Raw genomic sequence first — 24,732 nt, 5'->3', positions numbered from 1 at the left:
AAACACATTCTCTAAATAATACACTTGTAAAGCAGTTTTGAGTAGTGCCTGGCTTATAGTTAGTATTCAATAAATAATATTATTTGCCCATCATTCTGTTGCCTAACCAAGTGGCCGACAAATATTGCCCCTTGATCCCTTACAATAGTACCCTAGTTTTCCTTTCTGAGCTCAACTCTGTCCCTATACTAAGCCCTGTGGTTTGCATGGGATTGACACCACCCTCCACTCTAAGTGTGAGATTGAACTGGCTTAATTCAATCAGCATGAGCCCACTTGCCAAGCAACAATGACTGCCCAGGGCTAGGCACACAACACAGGCCTAGGCAGCTCACACATCCTCTTCTCCCAGCAAAAGGGAGGGTTCAGGTGGGCATGTAACTAAAGACAGGCAATATGAGTAATCTCCAGGCTCCTATTTAATCTACTTAATCAAATCTACAGTCAAGCACAATAAAAATTCATATCCAACTCACCTTTTCCAAAGAAAAGAACAGCAATAAAATGTACAATTTTCAATTGTGTGAATTCTTTCAAATTTCTCTTTGAAAAGAGAAAAAAAAAAAATTAACAGCGAATTGAAATTGTTTTGTTTTTGTTTTTTGTAAACACATCCAGGAGAACGCCTTTAAGAATAGATGTGCATCTGGGTTTTAGAATGAACGCTGGACCCAGAGGCAAACACTGGAAACCTATGACTAATATTGAAATAATATTCATAGACAGTTGTCATGGCAGCCTGCTCATTCTGCACAAAATAGAACCCACTGCATTTTAACAAGATTTAGCAAAGGAAAGCTGCTAGCCTGCAGACAGCCTCTAACTGTGTTAAACAACCTACTAATTGGTTTTGGTTTTATCATTATATATAGTCTTCAGACTATACCCTAATTGTATCCCAAAAAGTCACAAACACTTAAAATCACTAACAAAAACACTAAGATGATCTTAATTTAACACCTCCACCACTCTTGAAATCTTCCCATCAAACTATGAAGAAAGCTTATAGGCAAGTCCCATTGTGTGCACAGTTGAATCCACTTAGAAATCTAAAGACAGTAAGTTTGGGAGAATCAGAGGGAAATGTCATTTCTGTCACCAATTAGCATTGGCTGGGTGCCACTATCAGTCACTTCCTTTTAAGCAGGGTTCCATAGGAGTAGCCAATTTGGGGAGTAGCCAAACTGCTCTGTGCTCAGTTACACAGTCCCAGGGGAGTGACTTTAGAAACTGGAGGCATCTTGACTCGTTGAAGTAAGGGAGGGGGAGACAAAGTATTTTCAGTTGATCTGTTTCTCTCTTGAGTGGCTATCTATCAAGTCTAAGCTCACTGAATGTGACTGCAGGTGATTTTGTAGATGACATATAGCTGTTGTCGAGAGGAATACCCCACAAAGCCATCTTTCCTAATAGATAGGCTTTTGCATATCACCCTGCCCCGCCTCCTGCCTTCTCTTTAAGAGAGAAGAGACAGAGTCTAAAAGTCAATAATAAAAAAATTCAGTAACATCCAAAGTTAGGAAAAACATATCAAGCCATTATCATCCATTAACATCTTGAAACAAATTAGTCCTTTGGGTTAATTAATGTTCTCTAAACTCCTTGAGATGGGGCCATGTCGTACACTTTAAAAAAAAACAAACTCCAAACAAACAAAAACACTGAACTCGTAGACATACTGCAGGTATGCGACAATAAACAAAGGAACTGAGACACTGAGGAGCGGTCCCTCAGTAACTGGTGGGCAGATTAAACACACTGTCAAAATGGTATAGGAGAGAAATGTGGAAATACTGCATCAGTGGGGATTGTGTTTTCCTTCATATAACTGAAACTCTCACTAAATAGCAGCATTAAAAATTAGTAATTTTATTTTTTAAGTGTAATCGAGAGTCTGGAAGTAGTAAATTTGGGGCTGGGACCCAGGTATCTTCCTTCTTTCTGCTGAGCAATGTAGCTTTCTTCTTCACAATTGTCAGCTCATGATCACAAAATGGCTGCTCTCCCTCCAACATTTTATGTGCATTCTGAGGAGAAAGTGAAACTAAGGGCAAAATGGGGCATACCAACTGAGTCGACCTCCTTTTAAAGAAATGGTTTTGGAAGCCCACCTACTTCTATACAAGTCATTGGCCAGAATTACGTCACACAGGCTCTTCTAACTGTAAGGGAGCCCAGGAAATCAATCCTAGTTGGACACATTCCTGAGTCAAACAAAATCAGGAAGTGTGGTGTAGAGGTTAAATACAGATAATGGAGCCAGATGGCCTGGGTGTAAAACCCTACTCCTTTATTTACTTAGCTTTGTGACTTAGTTACGTAATTATTCTGTGACTCAGTTTTCTCATCTGTAAACTAACCATAGTAACAGTACCTTTCTCACAGGTTTCTTGGGAGGATTAAATGAGTTAATATGAGTAAAGAGTCTGAACAGTCTCTAATACATAGCAAGCATTCTAAAAATGATTATTTTTATTACTGACAAAAAGAAGAATGAATATTGAATAAGCAACTAGCAGTATCTGCTGTAGATGTGTTGGCCACTCTGTAGCCTCACCCATCCTGGTTACTGTAATCAGTGGGGACAAGTGGCCTGCTGCATCTGAGAACTGATGGCTCTCCAGGCCAGAAAACCAAAATCCTGAGCTGTCAGAGCAGCCATTCCCATGACCATCAGCCTCTGTCCTCATTTCCTCAGAACCAAGGGCAACAAAACTTCCAAGTGAGCCAAGAAGGCACTGCCAGCCCACTGTGGTGATGCCCATCCATTCTAGACATGAGTCATCAGGACTCCTGTTGCAAGAGTCAGTAAGGCCAACTCCTGCTGGCCTCAGCAAAACTGGAAATGCACCCTTCTGACAGCTGACGAGTCAATGAGGAGATCTAAGGCCTGACTTGGTCAAGGCCTTAAATGACAGTACCAAGTCACTCTGTTTCTCACCTCCAATTCCTCACTGTTGGCTCTATTCTCAGGCTTCAAACTGATGTCTCTCAGACCTTGCGATCATCCACATTAACTTCTCAACATCCTCCCTATGTTTCAGTAATTCTCCACATTTGAATCCTTGAGGAGAAACAAGAAATTTGCTCTCCCAACCTCTTTCACAGCAGGAGCACAGGTGTGTAACCTAGGCTCTGCCAGAGACCTCAATTTAGAAGAGAGCAACAGAAGGAGTCAAGGGATTATGAAAGCCATCATCTGCCAAAGTTAGTTTGCAGAGACAGCAGTACCAGAGACTCTGGGCCCCATCACTGGCTTGAGTTTCTAAGTCTGTATTCAAAAGGGGTAGCCGTGGGCAGGTATCTCTGCTGGTACAGCCTTGCAATGATATTCAGACATAATTCCTGGCTTTAGAGTCTCCAAAGCCAGCCTTCTCGGAGAGCCTCTGGGCCACCAAATATCCTTTAATAAATATTTTGTTCTTAAACTAGGAGAAGTGTTGAATCAGCTTAGATGATGTTATACCCTAAATCTCAGTAGTTTACACTTCTCAAGGTTTATTTTTCACTCCTGTTTTGTGCAGGCTGGCGGCAGTTCAGTAACATGATCTTTCCTCTAAGACTTGGGCCAACCTCTCTCTGGGGCATTGCTATACTCATGCTACTGCTGCTAAGTCACTTCAGTCCTGTCCGACTCTGTGCGACCCCATAGATGGCAGCCCACCAGGCTCCTCCGTCCCTGGGATTCTCCAGGCAAGAGCACTGGAGTGGGTTGCCATTTCCTTCTCCAATGCATGAAAGTGAAAAGTGAAAGTAAAGTCGCTCAGTCGTGTCCGACCCTCAGCAATCCCATGGACTGTGGCCTACCAGGCTCCTCCATCCATGGGATTTTCCAGACAAGAGTACTGGAGTGGGTTGTCATTGTTATACTCATAACAAAGGGGAAATATCAAAGCAGCACCCCACAAGCTGGCCCTTCACACCTCTGCTGGGAAGTGAGGCACATCAATTGTGCCCACATCCAACTGCTGAAAATAAGTCACTTGGTCAAACCTATCCGTGGGGCAATGGTATAAAAATCCCACCTAGGAAGAGCAGTAAATATCTGGGGCAAAAAGCTTCCACTGTAGGCCACTCAGAGCCCGTGTGATACCATGCAGTAGTCAGATGACAAGAGAATCCCCAGCCTCTGGATTATCTGACACTGAGTCCAGGGTGAACAAGGAAATGTCTCCTCTCAGGAATTCACACAAAAGGCCCAGAATAAGCTCTGACTGGGACTGACTGACCTAGCATGAGTCATCTCCAATCTTGAACAGCTCCATTCAAGATATTTTTATGGAATGGTTACTATGTAACAGGTCCTACTTAGGTTCCACAGAATGTAACAGTGAACAAAACCAAATCCATGCCTCACAGAACTTTCTGGTTGAGAATAAGGGGCAGAAAATATTTAGAAATAAATAAATATCTAGAAAATTACATAGTGGTGCAGTATATAGAAAAATAAAGCAGGAAAGGGGGATATTGAGTGTCCAGGGTAAAGGGGAAAGGAAAACAGCAATTTTAAACAGGGCAGTCAGGGGAGGATTGCTAAGAAGATATTTGGGCAAATACCTGAGCAAGGTGAGAGAGCAATGCGGTGACACAGAGAAAGAGCAGTAAAGGCTGCGAGAATAGCATGTGCAAAGGCCCTGAGGCAGAAAAGCCCTACTGTGTTTGAGGGACAGTAAGCAGGCAAGACCCCTTCATGGATAACAGCCTTGTCACGATGAAGGGGCTTGTGTAACTCGATGAAGCTATGAACTATGCCATGGAGGGCCACCCAAGAAGGAAGGGTCATAGTGAAGAGTTCTGGAAAAATGTGGTCCAGAGGAGGAGGAAATGGCAAACCACTCCAGTATTCTTGCCTGGAGAAGCCCATGGACAGTATGAAAAAGCAGAACAATATGACACCATAAGATGCATGCCCCTCCAGTTGTAAAGTGTCCAATATACTACTGGGGAAGACCAGCAAGCAATTACTAATAGATTCAGCAAGAATGAAATTGCTAGGCAAAAGCAGAAATGATGTTCAGTTGTGGATGTGTCTGGTGGTGAAAGTAAAGTTCGATGCTGTAAAGAACAATACTGCATTGGAACCTGGAAGGTTAGGTTCATGAATCAAGGTACACAGGATGTGTTCATGCAGGAGATGGCAAGAATTAATATCAATATCTTAGGAATCAGTGAACTCAGATGGACAGAAATGAGAGAATGTAATTCAGATGACCATTATATCTACTGCTGGGCTAGAATCCCTTAGAAGAAATGGAGTAGCCCTCATAGTCAACAAGAGAGTCCTAAATGCAGTACTTGGGTGCAATCTCAAAAATGACAGAATGATCTCAGTTTGTTTCCAAGGCAAACCATTCAATACCACAGTAATCCAAGTCTATGCCCCAACCACTGATGCCAGAGAAGCTGAAGTTGACCAATTCTATGAAGACCTACAACACCTTCTAGAACTAATACCCCAAAAAGATGTCCTTTTCATCACAGGGGACTGGAATGAAAAAGTAGGAAGTTAAGAGATATATGGAGTAACAGGCAAGTTTGACCTTGGAGTACAAAATGAAGCAGGGCAAAGGCTAACAGAGTTTTGCCAAAAGAACACACCAGTCATAGCAAACACCCTTTTCCAACAAGACAAGAGATGACTCTACACATGGACACCACCAGATGATCAATACTAAAATCAGCCTGATCATATTCTTTGCAGTTGAAGACAGAGAAGCTCTATACAGTCAGTAAAATCAAGACCAGGAGCTGACAGTGGCTCAGATCATGAACTCCTTACTGCAAAATCCAGGCTTAAATTGAAGAAAGTTGTGAAAACCACCAAGCCATTCAGGTATGACCTAAGTCAAATCCCTTATGATCATACAGTGGAAGTGACAAACAGATCCAAGAGATCAGATCTAGTACACAGAGTGCCTAAAGAATTACAGACAGAGGAGGCAATGACCAAAACTATGCCAAAGAAATAGAAACTGCAAGAAGGCAAAGTGGTTGTCTGAGGAGGCTTTAAAATAGCTGAGGAAAGAAGAGAAGCAAAAAACAAGGGACAAAGGGAAAGATATACCCAACTGCATGCAGAGTTCCACAGAATAGCAAGGAGAGATAAGAAGGCCTTCTTAAATGAAAAATGCAAAGAAACAGAAGAAAATAATAGTATGAGAAAGACTAAAGATCTCTTCAAGAAAATTGGAGATATCAAGGGAACATTTCTTGTAAGGATGGGCATAATACAGCACAGAAACAGTAAGGACCTAACAGAAGCAGAAGAGATTTAAGAAGAGGTGGCAAGGGACTTCTCTGGTGGTCCAGTAGCTATGACTTTGAACTCCTAATGCAGGGGGCCTCAGTTCGATCTCTGGTCAGAAAACTAGATCCCACGTGCCACAACTAAGAGTTTTCATGCCACAACTAAAGACCTAGAGCAGTCAAATAAATAAATATTAAAAACAACGAAAAAGAGAAGGTGGTAAGAATACACAGAAGAACTACACAAAAAAGGTCTTACTGACTCAGATAAGTGTGGTCTGGTGCTTTCACTCACCTAGAGCCAAACATTCTGCAGTGTGAAGTCAAGGGGGCCTTAGGAAGCATTACTAAGAACAATGCTAGGGGAGGTGATGTATTTCCAACTGAGCTATTTAAACTCCTAAAAGATGAGGCTGTTAAAGTGCTGGACTCAATATGCCAGCAAATTTGGAAAACAACAGTGGCCACAAGACTGGAAAAAGGTCAGTGTTCATTCCAATCCCTAAGAAGAGCAATGTCAAAGAATGTTAAAAGTACCATACAACTGTGCTCACTTCACATGCTAGCAAGGTTATACTCGAAATCTTTTAAGCTAGGCTTCAGCAATGTGTGAACCAAGAAATTCCAGGTGTTCAAGGTGGATTTAGAAAAGCCAAAGGTATCAGACACCAAACTGCCAACCTCCATTGGGTCATGGACAAAGCAAGGGAATTCCAGAAAAACATCTGCTTCTGCTTAATTGACTACACTACAGCTGTGAATGTGTAGATCACAACAAACTATGGAAAATTGTTAAAGAGATGGGAATAACCTACCAGCCTACTTGTCTCCTGAAAAACCTGTATGCAGGTCAAGAAGTGACAGTTAGAAAAGGACATGGAATAAAGGACTGGTTCAAAATGAGAAAGAAGTACAACAAGGCTGGATACTGCCGCCTTGCTTATTTAACTTAGATCAGATCAGATCAGTCGCTCAGTCGTGTCCAACTCTTTGAGACCCCATGAATCACAGCACGCCAGGCCTCCCTCTCCATCACCAACTCCCAGAGTTCACTCAGACTCATGTCCATCAAGTCAGTGATGCCATCCAGCCATCTCATCCTCTGTCGTCCCCTTCTCCTCTTGCCCCCAATCCCTCCCAGCATCAGAGTCTTTTCCAATGAGTCAACTCTTCGAATCAGGTGGCCAAAGTACTGGAGTTTCAGCTTTAGCATCAGTCCTTCCAAAGAAATCCCAGGGCTGATCTCCTTCAGAATGGACTGGTTGGATCTCCTTGCAGTCCAAGGGACTCTCAAGAGTCTTCTCCAACACCACAGTTCAAAAGCATCAATTCTTCAGCGCTCAGCCTTCTTCACAGTCCAACTCTCACATCCATACATGACCACAGGAAAAACCATAGCCTTGACTAGACGGACCTTTGTTGGCAAAGTAATGCTTCTGCTTTTGAATATGCTATCTAGGTTGGTCATAACTTTCCTTCCAAGGAGTAAGCATCATTTAATTTCATGGCTGTAGTCACCATCTGCAGTGATTTTGGAGCCCAGAAAAATAAAGTCTGACACTGTTTCCACTGTTTCCCCATCTATTTCCCATGAAGTGATGGGACCGGATGCCATGATCTTCGTTTTCTGAATGTTGAGCTTTAAGCCAACTTTTTCACTCTCCACTTTCACTTTCATCAAGAGGCTTTTTAGTTCCTCTTCACTTTCTGCCATAAGGGTGGTGTCATCTGCATATCTGAGGTTATTGATATTTCTCCTGGTAATCTTGATTCCAGCTTGTGTTTCTTCCGGCCCAGCGTTTCTCATGATGTACTCTGCATAGAAGTTAAATAAACAGGGTGACAATATACAGCCTTGACGTACTCCTTTTCCTATTTGGAACCAGTCTGTTGTTCCATGTCCAGTTCTAACTGTTGCTTCCTAACCTGCATACAAATTTCTCAAGAGGCAGGTCAGGTAGTCTGGTATTCCCATGTCTTTCAGAATTTTCCACAGTTTATTGTGATCCACACAGTCAAAGGCTTTGGCATAGTCAATAAAGCAGAAATAGATGTTTTTCTGGAACTTTCTTGCTTTTTCCATGATCCAGCGGATGTTGGCAATTTGATCTCTGGTTCCTCTGCCTTTTCTAAAACCAGCTTGAACATCAGGAAGTTCACGGTTCACATATTGCTGAAGCCTGGCTTGGAGAATTTTGAGCATTACTTTACTAGCGTGTGAGATGAGTGCAATTGTGCGGTAGTTTGAGCATTCTTTGGCATTGCCTTTCTTGGGGATTGGAATGAAAACTGACCTTTTCCAGTCCTGTGGCCACTGCTGAGTTTTCCAAATTTGCTGGCATATTGAGTGCAGCACTTTCACAGCATCATCTTTCAGGATTTGGAATAGCTCAACTGGAATTCTATCACCTCCACTAGCTTTGTTCGTAGTGATGCTTCCTAAGGCCCACTTGACTTCACATTCCAGGATGTCTCGCTCTAGGTCAGTGATCACACCATCATGATTATCTGGGTCGTGAAGATCTTTTTTGTACAGTTCTTCTGTGTATTCTTGCCATCTCTTCTTAATATCTTCTGCTTCTGTTAGGTCCACACCATTTCTGTCCTTAATCGAGCCTATCTTTGCATGAAATGTTCCTTTGGTATCTCTGATTTTCTTGAAGAGATCTCTAGTCTTTCCCATTCTGTTGTTTTCCTCTATTTCTTTGCATTGATTGCTGAAGAAGGCTTTCTTATCTCTTCTTGCTATTCTTTATATGCAGAGTACATTATGTGAAATGCCAGGCTGGATGATTCACAAGCTGGAATCATGACTACTGGGAGAAATATCAACAACCTTAGATAGGCAGATGATACCACTCTAATGCCACAAAATGAAGGGGAACAAAAGAACCTCTTGAGGAAGGTCAAAAAGGAGAGTGAGAAAGCTGGCTTGAAACTAAACATTCAAAAAACTTAAGATCATGGCATCTGGTCCCATCACCTCATGGGAAATAGAAGGTGAAAAAGTGGAAGCAATGACAGATTTTATTTTCTTGGTCTCCAAAATCACTGCAGATGGGGACTGCAGCCATGAAATTAAAAGATGCTTGCACCAATCATACTGTTCATGAACAGTCTCCAAAATCACTGCAGATGGTGATTGCAGCCATGAAATTAAAAGACGCTTACTCCTTGGAAGGAAAGTTATGACCAACCTGGACAGCATATTAAAAAGCAAAGACATTACTTTGTCAACAAAGGTCCATCTAGTCAAGGCTATGGTTTTTCCTGTGGTCATGTATGGATGTGAGAGTTGGACTATAAAGAAAGCTGAGTGCTGAAGAATTGATGCTTTTGAACTGTGGTGTTGGAGAAGACTCTTGAGAGTCTCTTGGACTGCAAGATCCAAGCAGTCCATTCTAAAGGAGATCAGTCCTGGGTGTTCATTGGTAGGACTGATGTTGAAGCTGAAACTCCAATACTTTGGCCACCTGATGCAAAGAATTGACTAATTGGAAAAGACCTTGATGCTGGGAAAGTTTGGGGGCAGGATGAGAAGGGGATGACAGAGGATGAGGTGGTTGGATGGCATCACTGACTCGATGGACATAGGTTTGGGTGAACTCCAGGAGTTGGTGATGGACAGGGAGGCCTGGTGTGCTGTGGTTCATGGGGTCACAAAGAGTTGGACATGACTGAGTGACTGAACTGAAGTGCACCAATCAATTTGATACACCATATTAACAAATTAAAAGATAAAAACCATATGATCATCTCAATAGATGCAGAGAAAGCTTCTGACAAAATTCAACAGCCATTTATGATAAAAAAAAAAAAAACTCTCCAGAAAGTAGGCACAGAAGGAACATACCTCAACATAATAAAGGCCACATACAACGAACCACAGCAAACATTATTCTCAATGGTGAAAAACTGAAAGCATTTCCCCTAAGATCAGGAACAAGACAAGGGTGCCCACTCTCACCACTACTATTCAACACAGTTTTGGAAGTCCTAGCTACAGCAATCAGAGAAGAAAAAGAAATAAAAGGAATCCAGATTGAAAAAGAAGTAAAACTATTTGCAGGTGACATGAATTCTTTACATAGAAAACCCTAAAGATGCCACCAGAAAATTGTTAGAGCTAATCAATGAATATAGTAAAGTTGTAGGATAAAAAATTAATACACAGAAATCCCTAGCATTCCTATACACTAACAATGAGAAATCAGAAAGAGAAATTAAGGAGACAATCTCATTCACCATCGCAAACAAAAGAATAAAACACTTAGGAATAAATTTACCTAGAAAGACAAAAGACCTGTATGCAGAAATTTATAAGACACTGATAAAGAAATCAAAGATAATACAAACAGATGAGAGATGTACCATGTTTGGATTGGAAGAGTCAATATTGTGAAAATGACTATACTACCCAAAACAATCTACAGATTCAGTGCAATCTCTATCAAACTACCAATGGTATTTTTCACAGAACTAGAAAAAATAATTTCACAATTTGTATGGAAACACAAAAGACACCAAATAGCCAAAGCAATCTTGAGGAAAAAAAATGGAGATGGAGGAATCAAGCTTCCTGACTTCAGACTATACTACAAAGCTACAATCATTAAGATAGTATGGTACTGACACAAAAACAGAAATATATACCAATGGAACAAGATAGAAAGCCTGGAGATAAATCCACACACCTATGGGCACCTTATCTGTGACAAAGGAGGCAAAAATATACAATGGAGAAAAGACAATCTGTTCAATAAGTGGTGCTGGGAAAACTGGTCAGCTATGTGTAAAAGAATGAAATTAGAATACTTCCTAACACAATACACAAAAATAAACTCAAAATGGATTTAAGACCTAAATGTAAGACCAGAAACTATAAAATTCTTAGAGGAAAACATAGGCAGAACACTCTTTGACATAAATCACAAGATCCTCTATGACCCACCTCCTAAAGTAATGGAAATAAAAACAAAAATAAACAAATGGGACCTAATTAAACTTAAAAATTTTTGCACAACAAAGGAAACTATAAGCAAGGTGAAAAGACAACCCTCAGAATGGGAGAAAATAATAGCAAATGAAACAACCGACAAAGGATTAATCTCTAAAAGATACAAGTTCATGCAGCTCAATACCAGAAAAGCAACCAACCGAATCAAAAAGTAGGCAGAAGACCTAAACAGATATTTCTCCAAAGAAAACATACAGATGGCTAACAAACGCATGAAAAGATGCTGGTCATCACTCATTATTAAAGCAATGCAAATCAAAGCTCAATGAGGTATCATCTCACACTTTTTGGAATGGTTATCATCAAAAAGTCCACAGACAATACATGCTGGAGAGGATATGGAAAAACTGGACCCTCTTGTTGGTGGGAATGCAAACTGATACAGCCACTATGTATGGAGATTCCTTAAAAAACTAAGAATAAAACTATAATATGACCCATCAATCCCACTATTGAGCATATATCCTGAGGAAACCAGAACTGAAAAAGACACATGTACCCCAATGTTCACTGCAGTACTATGTACAATAGCTAAGACATGGAAGCAACCTAGATGTCCATCAGCAGATGAATGGATAAGGAAGTTGTGGTACATATATACAATGGAATATTACTCAGCTACAAAAAGGAATGCATTTGAGTCAGTTCTAATGAGGTGGATGAATCTAAAGCCTATTATACATAGTGAAGTAAGTTAAAAAGAGAACGACAAATATTGTATATTAATGCATATATATGGAATCTAAAAGATGGTACTGATGATCCTACATGCAGGGCAGCAAAGGAGACACAGAAAGAACAGACTTTTGGATTCAGTGGGAGGAAAGGGTAGGATGATTTGAGAGAATAGCATTGAAACATATACATTACCATATATAAAATAGATAGCTGGTGGGAGTTTGATGTATGATGCAGGAAAGCCAAACCCAGGACTATGTGACAACCTGGAGTGATCGGGTAGGGAAGGAGGTGAGAGGGGTATTCAGGAGGGAGGGGACACATGCATGCCTATGGATGATTCATGTTGATGTATGGCAGAACACATCACAGTATTGAAAAGCAATTATCCTCCAATCAAAATAATTTAATGTAAAAAAACATATATATATATATATATATATATATATGGAATCTAGAAAGATGATACTGATGATCCTGTTCACAGGGGAGCAAAGGAGACGCAGACATAAAGGACAGACTTTTGGATACAGCAGGGGAAGGAGAGGGTGGAACAATTTGAGAGAATAGCACTGAAACATATACATACCATACGTAAAACAGACAGCCAATGGGAATTTGCCGTATGATGCAGGAACCTAAAGCCAGTGCTCTGTGACAACCTAGAAGGGTGGGATGGGGAGGGAGGTTTAAAAGGGAGGGGACATATGTATACCTATGACTGATTCATGCTGATGTATGGCAGAAATACCACAGTATTGCAAAAAAAATTATCCTCCAATTAAAAACAAATTTAAAAAAAAGACACTTGCTCCTTGGAAGGAAAGCTATGACAAACCTAAACAGTGTATTAAAAAGCAAACATCACTTTCCAGCAAAGGTCTGTATAGTCCAAGCTATGGTTTTTCCTGTAGTCATGTACAGATGTGAGATTTGGACCATAAAGAAGGCTGAGGGATGAAGAATTGATGCTTTCAAACTGTGGTACTGGAGAAGACTCTTGAGAGTCCCTTGGACTGCAAGAAGAGCAAACCAGTCGATCCTAAAGGAAATCAACCCTGAATATTCATTAGAAGAACTGCTGCCTAAGCTCCAATATTTTGGCCACCTGAAGCAAAGAGCTGACTCACTGGAAAAGACCCTGAAGCTTGGAAAGATTGAAGGTAAATGAGATGGTTAGACAGCATCACTGACTCAATGGACATGAATTTGAGCAAACTCTAGGAGATAGTGGAGGACAGAGTAGCCTGGCATGCTGCAGTCCATGGGGTTGAAAAGATTCAGATACAATTGAGTGACTGAAAAACAACAAAGCAGCCAAGTCTGGTCCTGTAAGGCAATGTAACAGGATATATGATCAGAGGGGTAATAAATGGAAGATCAGATCATGTAGCGCCTTGCAAGCCAGTGTAAGTCTCTGGCTTCCATTCGAGTTAAGGTGGAGAGCTATTGAAGGGTTTTGAACAGAAAAGTGACATGATCTAACTTAGGTCTTGAAAGGATCACTCTGGTGGCTCAGTGATGAAGAATCCACCTCCCAATGCAGGAGACATGTGTTCGATCCCTGGTCTGGGAAGATCCCACATGTCAAGAAACAACTAAGCCCTTACGCCGCAACTACTAAGCCCACGCTCTAAAGCCGAAAACCACAACTACTGAAGCCCGAGTGCCCTAGAGCCCATGCTCCGCAACAAGAGAAGCCACCACAATGAAAAGCCCAAGAACCAGAGAGTAGAGCCCACTTGCTGAAACTAGAGAAAAGCCCACGCAGCAATGAAGACCCAGTACAGCTAAAAATAAATAAAGTTTTTTTTAAAAAATCCCTAGGTGACAAGGCCTGAGAGAAGATGCCCAGCAAGTAGGACTTAAAAAAAAATAAAAATAAAAAAGATCACTCTGGTTACTGTGTGAAGAATAGTCTGTAGGGAGAAAAGGGCAGAAGTTGGGAGGCCAGAATTTGAGGTTCTTGGCAATGACCCAGACAAAAATGATGGTGACTTTGATTTGTATGGTAGCAGGGCATATGGTAGAAAGTGATTAGATTCTACATAGCTCTTGATGGTATAGACAAAAGGATTTGCAAGTGAGATTAAATTTGAAGTGTAAGATGGGAAAAAGAATCAAGTATGATTTCTTCCATTTTTTCTCCATTTTAGGCCTAAATGTAGAAAGATGTACAATTTTGTAGAAAAATGTAAAATATACATTTTAGGCCTAAATGTAGAAAGAAAAATGTGGAAAGATGAGGTTGCCCTTATCTGAGACAAGGACGATAAGGAAGACTAAGAAAGGCAAGGACACAGGCAGAACAGGACTGAAATACCTATTAGACATCTAAATGGACATGTTTTGCAGGAAGACTGGGAGTTTGAAAGAAAAGTCTGGACTAGGGATATAAATTTCAAAGTCATCTAGGTTATTGACCATATTTAAAGTCATTAGATTAAATGAGATCACCAGAGTGGTGATAATGAATAGAAACATCCACAAACTGAGGCCTGTGGAACACCCATGTTTAGAAGTCTAAGAGATGAGATCTAGCAAAGGTGACTGGGAAGGGGTGACCAGTGAAGTAAGAAACAAAATCAGGAGAGAGTGGCATCCTAAAAGCTGGGAGGACAAAAAACAAAACCAAAAAACTGGGAGGGGTAATCATTTCCACAAGGAGAAGAGGTACTGGAGAGAGCACCTAGGGACATATTTTCTAAGAGTTTTTCTTTTTTCTATAAAAGAAAGCAGAGAAATGGGAGTAGCTGACGTGGAAATGAGATTAAGAGATGATTTTTTAAGAATGAGAAAAATTACAGCATGTTTGTATGCTGACAGGAATGATCCAATAGAAAGAAAGTAGATAATAATGAAGGAGAAAGAAGGGAGTTGTTACGGTACTTTCCTTGAATAGGCAACAGCAGGTGGTTGGGTGTCAGGAATGCAGACAAGTCATCTAGGGCAGGAGTTCTCAACCAAGGTACTAGTGACTTTGGGGGCACAGATATTTCTTGTGGTGGGGGCTGTTCTGTGCATTGTAGAATGTTTCACTGCATCTCTCCTCTCTACGCACTGGATGCTAGCAGCACACTAGCCCCACCACCGCAGTCATGACAGCCCAGAGCATCTCCAGACATCGCCAAATAGCCCCCGGGGAATGTTTTGGGTTGTAACAACTTGGGGAATGGTGCTATCGGCATCTAGTGAGTAGAGGCCAGGGATGCTGTGAAACGTCTCACATTACACAGGACAGCTCCCCCACGACAGAGTTCCCCAGTTCCAAATGTCAACGGGGCTGTGTTCAGAAAGCCCTAATCTAGAGGCAGGGCCAGGTCTAGAGCTACAAGGGCACAAATGCAGGCAAGTGAGCAGAGTGAAGGGTACTACCCCTCTTCAGGTTGCTTCCATTTTTTTTTTTTGCATGGAAATAAGGAAGCAAGGTCATCAGTTGTAGGTGAGGTTGGGGCAGGAGGTACAGGAAATTTAGGGAGAGAAGACAAGAACCTGTCCTCTAGGTGAGGTGGAAAACGACTGAACAGGGAAAGCAGACATTATTCTGGGCTGCATTAAGAACACGCTGAGGTACTCTGTCAAGAATTTAATGTGAAATCAGTAGGCCTGAAGGTGTGCTCCTCCTGGGGCCATATTCAGAGATGGATTGGGAAAGAGTTGGATTTAACAAACTGGTTTTGCCAACAAGGACAAGCAACCAAGAGGCAAAGGAGTGATAAAAATGACCACAGAACTTGAACTGGGTAAAAAGACAGAGGGATGTAAGCGACTGTGAAAAGGCAGGTGGGCAAAAAGTAACAAATACCTATTCCAGGGCTTCCCTGGTGGCTCAGTGGCAAAGAATCTGCCTGCCAATACAGGAGACATGGGTTTGATCCCTACCTTGGGAGGATCCCACATGCTGGAGAGCAACTAAGCCCATGCGTCCCAACTACTCAGCCTGTCCTCTAGAGCCGGGAAGCCACAACTACTGAGCCCACGTGCCCTAGAGCCCATACTCCGCAACAAGAGAAGCCACCACAGCATCCAAGAGTAGCCCCTGCTCTCTGCAACTAGAGAAAAGCCCGCGCGGCAACAAAGACCCAGCACTGCCAAAAAAATAAATAAATTTGTTTTAGAAAAAACACCCATTCCAACAGACTAGTTTCAAATGTCTTGATGAGCTGTAAAAAGGGAAAAATAAGGTGAACTCTGTCATACTAAGTTAACCACTCCCTTTCCTTAGTGAATACTTGAAAAAACACTGAAGGAGTACAATCACATTTAAATGAAATCAAGTCAGTGGAGCTTCCTAAGTCAGCTCAATGTTTGGGGCTGTGGTTTCCTTGGTTGAGTCACCCTCCATCAGTGAGGCCTAATGCTGGGGAAACCATACCAAATATCTGAGCAATCAGAGGACTCAAAAAGTTTAAAGAGACTTCTTGTCTTTATTTGCTAGTGTATCTATTTCTCTGGTAGTTGTTCAGTGATTATTGGCAGACCTGGGGGCAACAGGCCTCACAAATCTATCTGACTAGACTGAAGTGCAAGGTGAAATTGTGGCCAACTGTGGCACTAGCCATGATGCTAGCAGTGTCAAGGTTAAAAGTCATCAACAGTGATTGGCTACAGGCTATTGGTTCCAGCTTTTGAGGATTTCATTTAAAAATTTACAAAAGAGGGTGGCAGGAAGGCACAAAAGAAACAGAACATATATAAACTTCTAGCCGATTCACGCTGTTATACAGCAGAAACCAACACAACACTGTAAAGCAATTATCTTCCAGTTGAAACAAATTATAAAAGACAAGATATTATAAGAGACCAATGGCACTCTTAATACAAACATGCAGCCTTTAGGAATAAGGGCCTCCCCAAATCACATGGCTATCAGAAAACTGAGTATGAGCCCCGCCCTGCCACTCACCAACAGAATGGTCTCGGCAAGGCACTGGAACTCTTCAGCTTCAACTTCTTCAGCTGAAAAATGGAGACAGTAGTAGTTACCATGGCTACCTCATAGGAATGGATGTGAAAATGCTTTGTAAACCATATAGCACTTTACTAATAACAGAGACTGTGAATACACCTTGAAGGCAGCTGGGGAGTGTAACAGAAGTCTCCTTCCTTTTCACTAAAGGCAGAATCCTATGTCGCGTGCATCAGAGGTGCACCAGCCTCTTTTCTATGTGTGGGAACCTGGCCAAAGCCTGCACGTGGCAAACCAACCCTTAGAGCAAGGGCAGACAGAAAGCTCAAGAAAGGGCAAAGCATTCTGTAGAGACAAACCAAAACACATCCGGCAGGTGCAATTTAGGCCTAATTCTTGGCAGCCTTGTTTTCAACTGACAAGGGTTTGGAAACAGGTGAAATACACTGATTACTAGGCATCGTGGGAGTCATTATGGCTCACTGGCAAGAAACACAGACTTTCCATGAATTCATCCTCTGGCTAGTGGCTGTCCACTCATAGTCATCCCATGGCTCACACTCTCAGTGTCAAGTGCTCAAGAGGCCTCTGGAAATGTTATCAACAAAAAGGCATTCTGGAAGGGGCCCATGTAAACATTACAGGGAGCTAATTAGGATACAGGAAACCTGGTACTAGAGAACCTAACCCCGCCCCTAACTACTCCTGTGGAAAAACTTAACACGGCAGATAAGTGCCTCCATTTTCTCAACCTGGAAAGTAGAGATAACATTTAGACCCAGAGGGGAAAGCAAGGGTGTCTAGTTCAACCCACACATTTCACAAAGGCAGATACACAGAGGCTTGGGAGGTGAACTGACATTCAAGACTAGACAGCTAGTGAGTAGCCAAGGCAGCACTAGAATCCAGATAACCACCCTCAGATTAGTGCACCTTCCACCCACCTGTTTCTTCCAGGGGGCCTTCCCAGGAAGACAGGAGTTGGCCAAAAGGGATGCTTTCATACAATCAGTATCGTTTCTCCATTATTTTGCCAGCCTCAGAGGAAGACGCCTGGGAAGAGGACAGCCATAGCCTTCAGCCATGTCCAACTCACCACTTAAAAAGGCCCCTCAAATGGTTTTAAGTGGGTTTTCAAGCTTGAGGATGGTGAGCAATCCTAGGATAAGGAAGATCCATCCAGAAGCACTGGGGAAAACAAACGGCACCGACAATGAAAACCAGGAAAAAAGAACACACACACGCCCTTCATAATGGATGATCCCAGCACTTCTTGTGGACCAGAGTCCTGGAAGCACAGCAGCAGGCTCATGGGCTGCATTCCCTCGGGTCGCGCTGGGTTTAATGCTCTCCTGTCATGATTTTGGAATTTTTAGTAACTTAAGATCAAGGAATCTGATATTTTACTTTTGCATTGGGCCCCTCAAATCTTGTGGCCGGTCCTGCCTCACCCCCGCCGCACCCCACCCCCAGCCATAAAGGGGCGGCTGGTCTCTACTGCCCCCGTCCCTCCCCACACAAATAAGCTCAAACAAAAGCCCCTGGAGCTTCAGGAGGGGAAGGATGTAGTGGAAAAGGTCTGGGGAGCATTAGGAGTCTGTATCCTAGGGCAAGAGGCCGACTGACCAGCTGCCTTTTCCATAGCTGACAAAACAAAGATCAATATAAAAATGACCCCCCGCCCTGGGCCACCCCACCACCCCAGCCCCGCGCTGCCTGAGTCTTTGCCTGGCGTGATGCTCCTGTGCGCCCTGCTCCGGACTCAAGGCTTCCAGTACTGACGGAAGCGGCTCAGTGTGCCCGTGGGGAAAGTGGGGAAGTGCGAGTCCCTCACAGGCTGAGAGAATCTACTAGAAGGGGCCGCACCGCGGGCACTGTCCGCTTCCGCCCGCAGGGTCGATCTCGCGAACGCCGCGGCTGCGGGAAAGTTTAGGGACGGTTGACTAGTGGCGCGGCGCTCTCGCCAGGAGGGTAACCTCTCGCCTCGGCCTCCCCGGGTCTCAAGGGCGAAAAACCTAGAGGACACGGAGGGCGAGCGCTCCAGACGTCGGAGCCGGAGTCCGGCGCCGGGCCGCGAACACCAAATCCCGCAGGCGGCGCGGGGCCACGGTGGGGGCGGAGTTACAGCGTAGGGGCGGGGTTTCAGCAGAGGCTCTGGTTCTCTTGTGACACTATGAATAAAGTAACGACGCGAGTGTTCTGTATAGAGGTTCCGTAGTGTAGTGGTTATCACGTCTGCTTTACACGCAGAAGGTCCTGGGTTCGAGCCCCAGTGGAACCAAGCCGGGAAGGCTTTTTTTTTTTTTTTTCATTCCTTAACGATGGGAAAGAAAATACGAGGTGCTTTTCGTTCTCCGTTAAAATTGTTTTTTTTTTTTTTTTCATTTTTCTCTACTTTCTGGCATGTTTTTATAACAGAAGCGTAGTGACAAATACCCTCTCCTTCCATCCCCACCGCCCTCGCCCGACCTAGGAAACTGCAAAAGTGGGGGTCTGGCCGGGCCCGAGTCCTACCCCCACGTCTCCTTCGGTACTCGAGCAACCTAGGGAAATCCAGCGCTCGTGGGAACCAACGTCACCCGGAGCCGCCCTTCCCCTGCAAACCAGGGCAGCCCGGACCCCCCGCCGCGCCGCAGTCTCCAACTAAAATATAGTATAGAAGTGCTTTGACTGCAGTTCTATTATTAAGGTTTATTATTATTATTTCTACTACTAAATTTTTTTTCCCCATTAAACTCTAAAATACAGAGCAGAGGAAAAAAATAGTTCATTTCTTTGTAATGCTGCAGTAGGGTTTGTTGAATAGACTTTAAATAGACCGTCATCTGTTTAATGAAGAATAAAATAAAAAGGTATGAAGAAGCCATGCATAGTATAGAGTAAGCGTCAGGCTTGTGGACACCCCCAAAATGCTAACTAAATGATTAAACATTACTCTAGTTCCTTTTTGTTCTTCTGTATTAATTCATCGCTTTTGAAAAGGTGGGGGGGCTTATTGTTATCTTTTTAGTATTGACCTTTTTCATCTTCAACAAGAGGAATGAAGCAAAGGTGTCTGGGATCCTGGGGCACTGAGGTGGGATAATGGTTGCTGCTGCTAAGTCACTTCAGTCGTGTCCGACTCTGTGTGACCCCATAGACGGCGGCCCACCAGGCTCCCCCGTCCCTGGGATTCTCCAGGCAAGAACATTGGAGTGGGGTGCCATTTCCTTCTCCAATGAATGAAAGTGAAAGGTGAAAGGGAAATCACTCAGTCATGTCCGACCCTCAGCGACCCCATGGACTGCAGACTACCAAGCTCCTCCGTCCATGGGATTTTCTAGGCAGGAGTACTGGAGTGGGGTGCCATTGCCTTCTCCGGGGATAATGGTGGCCAAGAACTAAAAAGGGAAGGAGAAACTCAGTATTTTTTCCTGCATTTTTCCACATTGTTTTTGTTCATACAGGGGGTAAATTTGTGTCCATTTCTAACTCAGGAGTGTAACACGATTGTCCCTGTTGTTATAATCACTTCATTAACTTAAAAAAAAAAATCTTAACTGTTTTTAAGTGTATAGTTCAGAAATGCTAAGTATAGTCCCATTGTTGTGAAAAAGATCTCCACAACTTTTTTATGAAACTCTGATCCATTAAGCAACTCCCTTACCCCATCAACTTTATTCTTAATGGCTGTACAGTAATAATAACTAATTATGTTCAACATTATTTTTATATATATATATATATATATATATCTCATCCCATTTAAGCCTCAAACTAACTCTATGAAGTGAAGTGAAAGTCGCTCAGTCTTGTTCAACTCTTTGCGACCAGTTCCCTTCTCCAGGGGATTTTCCCAATCCAGGGATCAAACCCAGGTTCCCACATTGCAAGTAGATTCTTTACCAGCTGAATCACAAGGGAAGCCCAGGAATACTGAAGTGGGGGTAGCCTATCCCTTCTGGAGTGGGTAGCCTAATCCTATAACTCTATGAAGTAGGCATTATTTTCACCATCTTCCAGAGGAGAAAACCGAGGCATAGAGACCTTACCTGTCTTTCTCAAGGCCACATCACCACTGGTTGAGCTGGGATTTGCATCCAGTCCAGTCTGTCTTGGGAATCTGAGTTCTTAAACCTGCTTGGTGTTTTGAATCCCCACCTTGATGACCATGTAGATTGTTTCCAATTTTGTCTTGTTATAACAACACAGCAATGTAAATGTTTGTCTGTAACTGACCACCCTCCCAATTTACTGTTTTCCTGAGTAAATAGGCATAAACATGATGCCAACTTGCTTTCTGAGTGGGGAATTCATGTCATTTTCATAGAATTCAAGAAGTTAGTGCTTACTTGGCAGGAAATTGCTCAAGGTCACCCCCTAGAAGATGATGGCAGAGAAAGGATTAAGACCTGGGTCTTCTGATGCTAGTTTCTATTTTCCTCCTCTGCTTCGCTTACATTTAAACATAGAATAATGCCAGTATCTTCCTTTGCTAAACCGACCTCAGTTGACATTAGCTTCCTCTCTGAGACTTGTTGAGGCAGGTAACTATGTGGGTTAATTTAGCGGGGCTCAGCCAAAGCCCTAAGAACTAAATGGAATAAGATGCTTAATGAGGCCAGTGCTTAAGTTAAGCTTCTGTTCCTAGGAAAGCTCTCCACTTTGATAAGGAAGAGCAGCAGCCAAGGACAAGGGGAGAATGCCACGCAAGATAGAAGGCTTCTTGTTTTTACTTCTCTTCGGCTATGAAGGTATGTGCTATCAAACCATTAGCACTCATTAAATACTTAATAATGCAATTGAATTAATCATATAGCTGATTAATAGAAATACAACCAGAATAATTAAAATATTACTAATGAGCAAAGGATCCTAATTACTTAATATGTGTTATTAATGAACAATAGTTTTCTTTGTGTGATGCGGTCCTCTTTGTCTCACCATTGGCTTTCGGGTTCTGTAAGGAGCCATCTAAAGTTCAAAGGATGCTAAAAATGGGACAGAAAGAAGAAAGGGTCTCAAAATTGTGTAAAATAACTATAAATTGCAACAATTAAGAAAGTCTGGTATATTCTTGAATGTTTTTAGGAGCCAAAATTAGGGTAATGATAGAATTTAATCTTCCAAACCAGGACACTACTGAGTGGCAGAGGATGCTATTAATAATTCTACTGGGACAACAGGTGTAAACCAGGACTGTCCTAGGCAAATCGGGATGTGAGGTCACCCTAGTTTAAATATGGATTAACATAACATGCCGAATACCACTGGACACTAAGAAAGCATAATCCAACTGAGAGTCAGGAATCCCCAAAGGCTCAATACACTCAATCATTTTAAAATTTCTAAATATAGCCTGGGCAGAGTGAAATGCTTAATTAAGGAGAAATTAAAGGCAAATCTCTAAAATGTCATCGAATTCAAATTTTAAATTCGATGTCAATCTTTCAAATCATGCTCTTTCATGGCTCTCTCATCTTTCAAGGACCCATTAACTCAGAATTCCTTTTTAGGTTTTTACATACATTAGAAATTGGTCCTTTGTGGTCACTGTATATTTATGCGTGTTACAAGAAATAAATAAGGAGGGCAGGAAGAAGGAGACTTCACTCTGCCAATGACCTGGTAGACAGATAACAACAAAACTCACACGGAGTCAGAATTCCTGATTTAAATAATTTTCTTCTCTGCTAAGCTGCTAAGTCACATCAGTCGTGTTTGACTCTGTGTGACCCCACAGACGGCAGCTCACCAGGCTCCCCCATCCCTGGGATTCTCCAGGAAAGAACACTGGAGTGGGTTGCCATTTCCTTCTCCAGTGCATGAAAGTGAAAACTCAAAGTGAAGTCGCTCAGTCGTGTCCAACTCTTAGTGACGCCATGGACTGCTCTACTCTCTCATTATTTTATTGGTAGAATACTCACTTTCATGATTCCCCAATCTTACAACTTTTGTTATTTAGTCACATTTCTCAATATTTGGGAAGACCTATAAAAATATAACTCCAAGGTTATTTTGCAAACACCCAAGATAAATTTCTAAGTAGGGATCTTTTAGATCCATTATCTGTTTGCAAATAAACAATTGCAATTGTTCCCTTGTAATTAAGAATCTGCAACTCCCCTAAGGACCCCTTAAAAATGCCTTGAGGTGGGCATCATAAAGAGCTGGAAAAGCTCAGTTGGGAGAGCATTAGCCTGAAGATCTAAAGGTCCCTGGTTCGATCCCGGGTTCTGGCAGATTCAGTGTTTTCATCTACATCGAAGAGAAAGTGCAATTCTTGCAACCTCACGATCTGAGCTCTCTCAAGGATGTCTTAGCCTACATCCAGGAGGAGGAGTCCTATGTCTAATAAAAGAAAGTGTTGGTCGCTCAGTCGTGTCTGACTCTGTGACTCCATGGACCACAGTCCGCCAGGCTCGCTCTGCCCGGGAAGGGGTGGGTTGCCATTCCCTTTGCCAGGGGATCTTCCCAACCCAGGAATCGAACCCAGGTCTCCCGCATTGTGGGCATATTCTTTACTATCTGAGCCACCAGGCATTGCAATTGTTCCCTTACAATTAAGAAATAGACACGCCTCTGAAAAATTCTTTAAGATACCTTGAAAAGAGGGTTACCAAGGTAGCCTGAATACCTCAGTTGGGAGAGCGTTAGACTGAAGATCTAAATGCTCCCTGGCTTGATCCCGGGTTCTGGCAGGGTCAGTGTTTTCATCTACATATAAGGAATGGGGCAATTCTTGCAACTTCGCGATCTGAGGTCTCTCAAAGATCAAGTGTTTTAGCTTACATCCAGGAGTCGTCCTGCATCCAGTGAAAGAAACTGTTAGTCACTCACTCGTGTCCAACTCTGTGGTTCCATGGACCACAGTCCAACAGGCAAGAACACTAGAGTTGGTTGCCATGCCCGTCTCTCCTGAGGATCTTCCCAACCCAGGGATCGAACTCAGGTCTCCCGCATTTCCAACATACTCTTTACTATCGGTTCCACCAGGCATTCCAATTATTACCTTATGATTAAGAACCAGCGACTCCTCTGAGAAACTCTTTAAGATGCATTGAGGGACCTTCCACAGGGCAGCCGGAATAGATCAGTTAGGAGAGTGTTAGACTGAAAATCTAAATGTTCCCGGTTCAATTCGGGGTTCTGGCGAAGCCGCTGTTCCCGTCCACAACCCAAGGAAAGGCTCACTTCTTGCAACCTCGCGATCTGAACTCTCTCAAAGAGCAAGTGTTTCAGCTTACATCCAGGAGTCCTATATCCAGTGAAAGAAAATGGTCTCATAGTCGTGGCCGACACTGTGACTCCATGGACCACAGTCCACTGGGCTCGGTCCTTCTGTGGAATTCTCCAGGCACGAATACTGGAGTGGGTTGCCATTACCTTCGCCAGGGGATCTTCCCGACCCAGGAACTGAACCCATTTCTTGCGCACTGTGGGCATATTCTTTACTATCTGAGCCACCAGGCATTGCAATTGTTCCCTTGCAATGAAGAACCAGGGACGCCTATGAGAAATTCTTTAAGATACATTGAGGGTGGGGCTCACCAGGGAGCCGGAATAGCTCAGTTGGGAGAGCGTTAGACTGAAGTTCTAAAGGTCCCTGGTTCGATCCCGGGTTCCGGCACCCCTACTGTTTTCATCTACATCCAAAGAAGTGGCATTTACATCAAAGGAAAGGCACAATTCTTGCAATCTCCCAAAGAGCAAGTGTGGCGCAATTCTTGCAATCTCGCAAAGAGCAAGTGTTTTAGCTTACATCCAGGAGGAGTCCTATATCCAGTGAAAGAAAATGTTAGTCGCACAGTTGTGTCCGACTCTGTGACTCCATGGACCACAGTCCACCAGGCTCGGTCTGTCCGTGGAATTCTCCAGGCAAGAATACTGGAGTGGGTTGCCA

General features: G+C 42.9%; 1 protein-coding gene and 3 non-coding genes across 9 annotated transcripts in view; 3 read left to right on the top strand and 1 right to left on the bottom strand.

Moving 5' to 3' along the window:
* Window positions 1–18,935, bottom strand: part of PPEF1 (protein phosphatase with EF-hand domain 1) — a 158,094-nt gene extending 139,159 nt beyond the window's left edge. For 5 of the 6 annotated variants that reach the window (XM_070366540.1, XM_070366541.1, XM_070366535.1 and 2 more), the window contains exons 1-3: window positions 18,579–18,935; window positions 17,795–18,038; window positions 16,848–16,900 (exon numbers count right to left, since the gene is read on the bottom strand). The gene's annotated coding sequence lies outside the window, so the exon portion shown is untranslated. The remainder of the gene's footprint in view (window positions 1–16,847; window positions 16,901–17,794; window positions 18,039–18,578) is intronic. The other variant, XM_070366537.1, reaches the window with a different exon arrangement.
* A 123-nt stretch (window positions 18,936–19,058) lies between these two features.
* TRNAV-UAC (transfer RNA valine (anticodon UAC)) lies at window positions 19,059–19,131 on the top strand. The gene has a single exon. It is a non-coding gene; the product is annotated as a tRNA-Val (tRNA).
* Window positions 19,132–22,998: 3,867 nt separating this feature from the next.
* On the top strand, window positions 22,999–23,071 carry TRNAF-GAA (transfer RNA phenylalanine (anticodon GAA)). Its single transcript has one exon. It is a non-coding gene; the product is annotated as a tRNA-Phe (tRNA).
* A 1,315-nt stretch (window positions 23,072–24,386) lies between these two features.
* Window positions 24,387–24,459, top strand: TRNAF-GAA (transfer RNA phenylalanine (anticodon GAA)). Its single transcript has one exon. It is a non-coding gene; the product is annotated as a tRNA-Phe (tRNA).
* Window positions 24,460–24,732: the final 273 nt, after the last annotated feature.

Source organism: Bos mutus, chromosome X (genome assembly GCF_027580195.1).
Source record: "Bos mutus isolate GX-2022 chromosome X, NWIPB_WYAK_1.1, whole genome shotgun sequence".
NCBI lineage: Eukaryota > Metazoa > Chordata > Mammalia > Artiodactyla > Bovidae > Bos > Bos mutus.
This window is presented reverse-complemented; position numbering and strand designations above follow the sequence as displayed.